This window comes from Narcine bancroftii, chromosome 11 (assembly GCF_036971445.1).
Source record: "Narcine bancroftii isolate sNarBan1 chromosome 11, sNarBan1.hap1, whole genome shotgun sequence".
Classification (NCBI taxonomy): domain Eukaryota; kingdom Metazoa; phylum Chordata; class Chondrichthyes; order Torpediniformes; family Narcinidae; genus Narcine; species Narcine bancroftii.
The window spans coordinates 101430292-101440469 of NC_091479.1; the positions used below are offsets into that span (position 1 = coordinate 101430292).

General features: G+C 39.2%; 1 protein-coding gene across 1 annotated transcript in view; it reads right to left on the bottom strand.

The window, feature by feature from the left end:
- The window catches only part of LOC138746229 (uncharacterized), a 52716-nt gene extending 43375 nt beyond the window's left edge, over positions 1-9341 (bottom strand). Inside the window, exon 1 of the mRNA XM_069904297.1 lies at positions 9222-9341. The gene's annotated coding sequence lies outside the window, so the exon portion shown is untranslated. The remainder of the gene's footprint in view (positions 1-9221) is intronic.
- Positions 9342-10178: the final 837 nt, after the last annotated feature.

Below are 10178 nucleotides of genomic sequence, written 5' to 3' on the forward strand. Positions count from 1 at the left end.
GACAAAAATAGACTGAGGGATGAAGACGGGTAAGGAGGGTAAAAATGACCACGATTGATATGTATGCGGGTAAAGAGGTATAAGAGTGAATAGAGACAATGGGCATATGTGAAAGTATCTGTAATTAGAGGAAAACATAGAAAGTATAGACAAGAATTAATAAGGGAAGGTAGTGGAATAGAGAGAATAAGGAGGGAACTAAAAGAGTGACCTTTGTGACATATAAAAAACGAAATCTTTGCTGGGGGGGGCTGGGTGGGGGGAAAAGAGCGGTCACTGCAAAATCAGTTGACGCTTGCGAGTGGATTCGCAAATCCAAATGGAGAGGGGAGATGTGGTTGTCCGACAAGGGATAAAGGGCAACTCAGGAGGGGAAGGGGAGATTGGGGATAAAGAAGATAGAAATAGGAGAATAAGGAAAATGTTGGATGTTGTAGGAATGTTGTCTGGTAAAGAGTTGAAAATAAGAAAACAGAAATGGAAAAGGAGGAAAGGTAATGATGGAAAAACGGAAAGAGAAGATAAACAAAATATAAAATGGCTACGCTGAACTATATGACTCTAAATATTAATGGAATACATAACCAAATTAAAAGGAAGAAACTACTAAATTTACTGAAAAAGGAAAAAATAGATATAGCATTTGTCCAAGAAACACATTTAACTGAATTGGAGCACAAGAAATTAAAGAGAGATTGGGTAGGACATGTAACAGCAGCATCGTATAATTCAAAAGCAAGAGGAGTGGCTATATTAATTAGCAAAAATGTGCCATTTAAAATAGAAGAGGAAATAATAGATCCAGCAGGGAGATATGTTATGATAAAATGTCAGATATATTCAGAGCTTTGGAATCTACTTAATATATATTCACCTAACGAAGAAGATCAAAAGTTTATGCAAGATATCTTTTTGAAGGTAGCTAATACGCAAGGGAACATACTAATAGGAGGGGATTTCAATCTGAATTTGGATCCAAATATGGATAAAACGGGGAAAAAAATTAACAGGAAGAACAAAGTAACCAAATTTATAATTAAATCAATGCAAGAAATGAAACTTGTGGACATATGGAGGAAACAAAACCCAAAAGAAAAGGAATACTCATACTACTCGACTAGACATAAAACATACTCAAGGATAGACCTATTCCTGTTATCAGCCCACATACAAGGGAGAGTTAGGAAAACGGAATATAAAGCTAGACTATTATCGGACCACTCACCCCTGTTATTGGCAATAGAGCTAGAAGACATCCCTCCAAGAATGTATAGATGGAGATTAAACCCCATGCTACTTAAAAGACAGGATTTTAGAGAATTTATTGAAAAACAATTAAAAATGTACTTTGAAGTAAATACGGAATCAGTGGAAGATAAGTTTATACTATGGGACGCAATGAAAGCATTCATTAGAGGGCAAATAATAAGTTATGCAACCAAGATGAAGAAGGACTATAATCAGGAAACAGAGCAGTTGGAAAGGGAAATAATAAACATAGAAAAAAAATTAGCAATAAAGGAAGATACAACCAAAAGAAGAGAATTGGCGGATAAAAAAATAAAATATGAAACATTACAAACATATAAGGTGGAGAAGAATATAATGAAGACAAAACAGAAATATTATGAACTAGGGGAAAAAACACACAAAATCCTAGCATGGCAGCTTAAGACAGAGCAAACTAAGAAAATGGTATTGGCAACAAGGAAAAAAGACAAACAAATTACATATAATCCAAAAGAAATTAAGGAAAACTTCAGAGAATTCTATGAACAATTATACCGAACCGAAAACGAAGGGAAAGAAGGGAAAATAGATGAATTTTTGACTAAAATTGAACTACCAAAACTACAAATAGAGGAACAAAATAAATTAACAGAACCATTTGGAACAGTAGAAATACAAGAGATAATAAAAAATTTACCAAATAATAAGACACCAGGAGAGGATGGACTCCCAATAGAATTCTACAAAACATTTAAAGACCTAATAATACCGCCCCTCCTGGATGTAATCAACCAGATTGATGAGACACAAAACTTACCAGATTCATGTAAAACAGCAATAATTACAGTGATACTAAAACAAGGGAAAGATCCACTCTCACCAGCGTCATATAGACCAATATCTTTGCTAAACACAGATTATAAGATAATAGCTAAACTATTAGCGAACAGATTAGCAGAACAGGTACCGAAAATGGTAAATTTAGACCAAACTGGATTTATCAAAAAAAGACGCACAACAGACAATATTTGTAAATTTATTAACTTAATTCATGCAGTAGAAGGAAATAAAGCACCGGCAGTAGCAGTTGCTTTAGACGCAGAGAAGGCCTTCGACAGAGTAGAATGGAATTACTTGTTCAAAGTATTGCAAAAATTCAGTTTACCGGAGAAGTATATTAATTGGATTAAAGCATTATATAAGGGACCGTTAGCGAAAGTGACAGTAAATGGACATGTATCAAAGCAATTTAACTTAAGCAGGTCAACGCGGCAGGGATGCCCACTATCACCATTATTGTTTGCGCTAGCTATAGAACCACTAGCAGAATCGATAAGAAGAGATAATAATATAAAAGGAATAAAAATAAAAGACAGGGAATATAAAATCAGTCTGTTTGCGGATGATGTGATAGTGTACTTAACAGAACCAGAACTATCAATAAAAGAACTATATAAGAAATTGAAGGAATATGGAGAAGTGTCGGGATACAAGATAAACGTAAATAAAAGTGAAGCAATGCCTATGAATAACGCGGATTTCTCAAAATTTAAGGAGGAATCCCCATTCAGATGGCAAACGCAGGCAATAAGATACCTAGGTGTGCAAATAAACAAAAATCTAGGCCAATTATATAAACTCAATTACAATCCACTAATGAAAAAATTACAGGACGATTTAGAGCATTGGAAAGAGCTACCACTAACACTGATAGGAAGGATAAACTGTATTAAAATGAACATTTTTCCAAGGATACTATACTTATTTCAGGCATTGCCAATACAACTGACAGAAAAATTCTTCAAAGAGTTAAAGAAAATAATAAGGAGATTTTTATGGAGAGGGGGGAAACCGAGGATAGCACTAGACAAATTAACAGAATGGTATAAACAAGGAGGCTTACAATTGCCAAACTTCAAAAATTATTATAGAGCCGCACAATTAAGGTACCTATCAGATTTTTATCAAACAAGGGAAAAACCAGACTGGACGAGACTAGAATTAGATAAAATAGGGGAAAAGATACCTGAACACATATTATATAAATGGGACGAAAAATTGGTACAACATAGAACTTCTCCAGTATTACACCATCTCCTCAATATATGGAAGAAGATTCATGTAGAAAGAAATAAAATAAATTACCAAATACCAAAACTAATATTGACGCAAAATAAGCTACTCCCTTTTACAATAGACAACCTTGCCTTTAGAAAATGGGAAAAAAAAGGGATTAAAAGAATAGAAAATTGTTTTTCAGGAAGTAGATTCTTATCCTTTGAACAAATGAGAGATAAGTACAATATAACGGGAGATACAGCGCTGGCATATTACCAACTGAGATCCTACTTGAAAGATAAATTAGGAAGCAACTTGAGTTTACCAGAGGGAAGTAACCTTGAATATGTGATTACAGATACAATGTTAATCAAAAGATTTATAAAAAATATGTATATTAAACTGCAAGAAAAGGAAAATGAGGAAACAAATGGTAAAACTAAACAAAAATGGGAACAAGATTTAAATATAAAGATAAAAAAGGAAACATGGGAGAAGTTATGCTCTGGAACGATGAGAAATACAATAAATACGAGGCTGCGTATGATACAATATAATTGGTTACACAGACTATACATTACACCGCAAAAGTTAAATAAATGGGACCCAACAGTATCTGATAGATGTTTTCGATGTAAAAAAGAAAGGGGAACAACAATTCATGCAATCTGGACATGTGAGAGAGTAGAAAAATTTTGGGATGATCTCAATCAGATATTAAATAAAATAACAGAAAACAATATACCAAAGAATCCAGAGATCTTTCTCCTAAGTAACATAAAAAATAAAGAATTTGGAATTGACTTGGAGGATGCACAAAAAAGATTTGTTAAGATAGCCCTAGCTGTAGCAAAAAAATGTATTATGTCAACCTGGAAATTGGAAGATAATTTGAAAATACAACAATGGTATATAGAAATGAATAAATGTATTCCATTAGAAAAAATAACATATAGTTTAAGAAATAATATTGAAATATTCGAACAAGTATGGGAGCCTTACATTAAATACAATAGCGAAAACCTACCGGGAACAAACATTACCTAAGTTGATGGAAGGAGAAGAGAAGAAAAGAATGGACTCAGTAGAATTTCTGGTGTATTTTTGTTGAATGACAACATTGTCTAACTGAATTAATGCAACCTAGATTGTATAACTAAAATGGATGAGAGGGGGGGGGATGGGGGGGTGGCTTGGGAGGAGGGAGGGGGGAGGGAGAAAAAGTCACTGTAAATGTGTGGAAAAGAAAAAGTGTATATCATGGCTATTGTGATTTATGGTGTGAAAAATAAAAAATTTAAAAAAAAAAAAAAAACAAAAAAAAAAAAACATGTCAGAATTTTGTCTAAAGTGACTTTCAGCTTTTGTTACAAGAACAACCCCACGTTCATCATTTCCTTGTGCAGTGGCATTCTCACACACATCCTTCCACTGTTTAGCCATGGCTTTGTTTCAACAGAATCCTATTTATATTGGAATGACTTCATGCTGAAGGGGGATGTTTGAATGCCTGATGAAATGCCTACCTGATGCAATTTGAGCTCACTCTTTAGGTGTTTTTATGCTGAGCCCTAAAAGGCTGCTCCAGCATCGCCTCTCTGCGTAACAGTGCCTCGTCGCATTCTCTGGAGCCTACGGAGGCAGAGCGAGTGGTGCAATAGCGCCATCTCTTCGCCATGACGTCTAACGAATGCGCCAAGCAATGGCCGTCTTCGCTACCCATATCCCCCCACGCAGCTGGAACCGCTCTGGGAAACACAGCTGCCTGGGGGGGTTATGAGTAACAAAGGCAGCCATTGATCATTTGCCGCCAGACACTCAGGTCCCAGAGTCTCCAGTATTAGTTATCATTACCACGCCTGACACCGACTGAAAAAGGGACTGCGATTGGAGTTTTATCATCAGTGTGGTCCCCCCACAGCCTGCCCATGGATCACCCCCAATTCAGGGAAGCATCTGTGAAATCTTTTTGCCCAGGACGACCATCCTTTCGAACTGAAGTTTGAGCAAGTCTCTGTCACTGCCTAACTCTTACTTTCCATTGTGTGTCTCCCATCCTGATTTGTTCTTGTTTCTCCATCTCTGGTTCTTGCTGTGCTCCTGCACCTTCCCTTTGTCTCCGGTTCACTTTCTCTGTCCTTTTCTCTCATTCAGAGTACAGCAAACAGAAAGTGGGGCAAAGAGGGAGGGGAGAGAGAGGGAAGGGTGCAGAGAGATGGGAATGGAAAACGATGTGAGAGAGAGGGATGTGGGAAGAGAAATATGGGTATGCGAGAGAAGAGGGTGGGGGGGGTCACCAAGAACGGGAAAAACCAGGAAGAAAGGAGAGAGGGAAGGAGGTTATAGAATGTGTGCTCAATAATGTTGTGCCAGTTCATGGCCTGGGTCTTTCTACTTGATTCTACCTTCCCCTGGCATCTGCCTCCTCTCCTCATTGCCGGTACCCCCAATTCTTTCCCCGCTCCGCCTCCTCCTCTCTCCTTAATTGTGTTTATCAAGATTTGATATTTAATTCTTCAATTTCACCTTAAACTTGTTATTTTTTTTTCAGTTGGCAAGTCTTGAGCATTATGTTCAGACGCGAATGTGATCGCTGAGGGTTGGCGACATCACTCGTCGCTGCCTCGACAGATCTGCCCTTCTCTCCATGTTTGATGTTGGGTCGCGGGTATTCTCGGGTTACTGCCTCTCAGTCCAAACTGAGCAGAAGACTAATGTGAATGCATGCAGTATTCAATCGGGGTGTAGCAGTTCCCAGAAAGCGAGACTGCACCAGGCCCATCTACTACTGAGTCCTGGGTCGTGGGCCAACCCCATCATCAGCCTGCCCCTAAGCCAGCTGCTTGCAGCGGCAGTACATTTATGAAGCGTGGTGGAGCACTCCGCTCCACCGCTGACACCAGGTTGAAGAGGGATCGGTGTTGGCACCTTGGAGTCGCTCACGGAGCATTTAAAGGCAAGTTCTGCAACGTAAGGGCAGAGAATCTCCACCTTTACAGTCGATTTTAACTCTATAAAAGAAAGTCTCCTTTCTTCCCTTGGAATATTGAATTTATTTCCATTTAAATCAAATGGTTCATGGGAAGATTATGGGTTACAGCAACCACTTGTGTACTATAATCACTATCCACTGACTTAATATTTTTTAATTGAATTGCAAACTGCCATGTATACCGAGATACAGTGAAGAGTTTAATTTTGCCTGCTATCAAGATTCAAGATTCCTTTTATGATCATGTAATAAAAAGTGTAATATTACACCAAATTTTCTTTTGTCTGCCATAAGGCTGACGGATACAGCATCAGCAGAAATAGCCTGAAGTGCCCTTACAGTCAGAGAAGGAGCAGCAAAAGGGTGTCCCCGCAGAGTCACCGAGTGTCCGTGAATTCAACTCCAGCGTTGCCGCAGCCCCGCGTTGAATGGTAGAGGATATTGAATGGTAGAGGATATTGAATGGTAGAGGATATTGAATGGTAGAGGATATTGAATGGTAGAGGATATTGAATGGTAGAGGATATTGAATGGTAGAGGATATTGAATGGTAGAGGATATTGAATGGTAGAGGATATTGAATGGTAGAGGATATTGAATGGTAGAGGATATTGAATGGTAGAGGATATTGAATGGTAGAGGATATTGAATGGTAGAGGATATTGAATGGTAGAGGATATTGAATGGTAGAGGATATTGAATGGTAGAGGATATTGAATGGTAGAGGATATTGAATGGTAGAGGATATTGAATGGTAGAGGATATTGAATGGTAGAGGATATTGAATGGTAGAGGATATTGAATGGTAGAGGATATTGAATGGTAGAGGATACACACAGAGATAATCTTCCTCACTTTCTTCTATGTGCTTTTGCTTCTATGCTACAACCGTGCAAATTACCAAGGCTCGAAGCTCAACTGTGTCTTTGTGTTGTTCGGAGATTTGCAAATGGTGACCTCTCTCTATGTTCTATGGTGGTGGTGGATCTGTTGGAGAATTGTGAGCTGGTTACAGTCATGTGAAGCAAGTGAAATTTCCCCATCGAGGACGTGGACAGTAATGCATGAAAAAAGGGGAGAGCAATGTTAGATGGGCTATAAATATGGAAAACAGTAGTGGAAATATTACCTCTAATAGCAAAGAGGAGCAGGAAGAATTGAACAGGTCACACAACATACATGGAGAGAAAATGTCTGTCAATCTTTTGGGTCAGAACTAAACTGGGAATGGGAGATATCAAGTATTAAAGTGGGGGGGGGGTAGAAGTGATAGAATACTGGATATTAAAGTGGGAAAGATGGAGAGACAGGTCAGGGAGGGGATCACTAAGGTTCAGAGGTTGTTGAAAAAAAGTGGAAGGGAGCAGGTAGAGGGCAGATGAAAACAATAGAACCATAGTACACAGCCCATCTAGTCTGAGCTAGATGGATCAGGGCCTGGAAGGGGATTACCCAAACTTGAAAAAACCAGCATTCATGCCTTTGGGACCTGGAGGAATGTGATGTGTTGTTCCTCAAGCTTTCATTTGGCCTCACCCTGTTGTAGATCTGCTCTGGATTTTCTACGGCCAAAGTTAGTCAGATTAAAAATTAAATTTCAGTACTACTACTGACGTCTATAACTTACGAAGACAGCACTCATGTTCTGTTCTGAACCAAGTACTGTTAGATAAAATTTTAAGGCCATTTTGTCAGGTTAGATCAGTGGTTCTCAACCTTTATCAGTTGAAGGCCCACGAGTGGCAATGATTGGGCAATATTTTCAATTCAAAGGCAGGTCTGCAAGAAACACATCTTTATCTCATTTATAATGTTTTAATTAACATAGTGATAATGATATGTATACAGGCAGCAGTGGATTACCACTAATCCCGTCCATATTTTATATAGGGACTGACAGAGCTGTCTAACGACCTCTCCCACAGACTCAACATCTGTTCAGATATATTGTGTCCCATTTATCTGTAGCTGGGAAAGCCCATCTCTTGAATGCAATTGGATGTAATCTCTTGGATGGATAGATTTAAGTGTATCAAAGATTTACCAGTTTAATGAGGACATTCATGAAGATGTTATCAAAACAGGAAAATGTTTACTATCACAAGATTGCCAAGGCTGCTTATTGTTGTCATAGGATGAGATTTCATTGATTTGCATAAAATTATGAGACCTGGATAAGCTAATGAGTAACGACCAATTCCTTTCACAGAGAGACATATTAAAGGGAAATTTGGGATTAGTAGGATTGGCAGCAAGTTGAGGAAGCCATCTTTCAAACAGGTCTGAAGACACCCTGAGCATAAGCATTCCACACTTTGAACAGGAGTTTTACAGTGTCTCTGCCCCATCACTCATGTACGTATGCACTAGAGGCAAACTTTCTGTGGCCCAGACAGAATGGGAAGTCAGGATTGAATCCAGGTCTTTGGAGCAAAGCTGCACTAACTCCAGTAGCTGCAGTAGATGCCTCTCCTTCCAACATCTGCATTCTTCTAACACCATGATTACTTCCAGCAGGCACAATCGGGCTCTGGAAAATGGGTTAGTGTTAAGGTTGGTGTTAGGGATGGGTTGGGATTGGATTAACATTGGAGTTAGGTAAAAGTTGGGATAGGGTTAACGTTGGGGTTAGGAATGGTTTGGGATTGGGTGAGGGATGGATTGGGACTAGGATTAGGCTGAGGTTAGGATTGGGGTAAGGGTTGAGGTTGTGATTAGGATTAAAGTTGGTGTTAGGGGTAGGATTAGCATTAGGGGTAGGTTTGTGGATAGGGTGGTGTTTGGGTTTGGGGTTTAGGTTAGGAATAGGGTTGGGGTTAGGTTGCGATTTGCGGGTGGGGTTGGAATTAGGGTAAGAATTGGGGTTTTGTTTCGAGTTTGGTAGTTGCCAATATTTATCCCTTGACTAATGTCATCTAAATAAAGATAATTTGGTTGATACCTCATTGGTGTTTTTGGGAGCTTGCTCTGTGCAGTCTGGATGCTGAGTATTGGTGTTATCTGCAAAAGGTTCTTTGTTGGCAGTATATCTTGGGCTTGTGCATGATGCTGTGGAAGTGCAAGGCAGGGGTCAGCGCCTCATATTGTAATTGTTCTGAAAGAAAAAGCAAAAATAGAAACATTGAGCCTCTTCTGGAGCTTTGTCCTGAAGAAACACACCCCTCTTTCTGCCCCCTCTCGCCCATTCTTTTGTTCAAAGTAAACGCTGACAGACACCCTGGCTGAATAGAGTCTGTGGGCGAGAGACTCGAAGCACAGACTCGCACTTTCCCAGCCACTCACCAGCTGCCACTGCATTTCATTAACTTGGTTTGTTGTGTTCGTGAAAGAGACCCAAAGAAATGACAGAGCGATGGCCAGAATTAAGCCTGGTCTGAGCTTTATCAATGCAAAAATTGTTCTCAGCCTCTTGCCTGCTATGGAGCTACCTAAGAATATAAAACTTTCTTTGTTACTTCCTGAAGTAACACCAGCCACATCGTCAGCAATGTCTCAGCTGCACAGCTCGACATAACTCTTCTCAAAGTGAAAACCACAAATAACTATTTTTTGTCGCAATACCAGAGGAGTTCCCTCCTCCCTCCAGATCTCTCCGAAGGATGACCTATTTTCCAACTACAGTACAATCCCTGTTATCCAGAATTCAAGCAGCCAGCAGCCTCACACAATCGGCAAAAAAAATCACAGAGAATAAATAGGTAAGAAATACAGAAATTTAAAATGACATGTCTCACCGTTAGGTCACAACACACAACCTCAAGCAACCAGAAAATTCACTCAGCCGGCATTGACCAATCTCCATAAGTGCTGGATATCAGGGGTTTTACGGTATTTCTATTACTGTACCCGTGACTGCAAGAAACAGCAGAGACTTGTGTTCGCACAAACTGACCTCCCA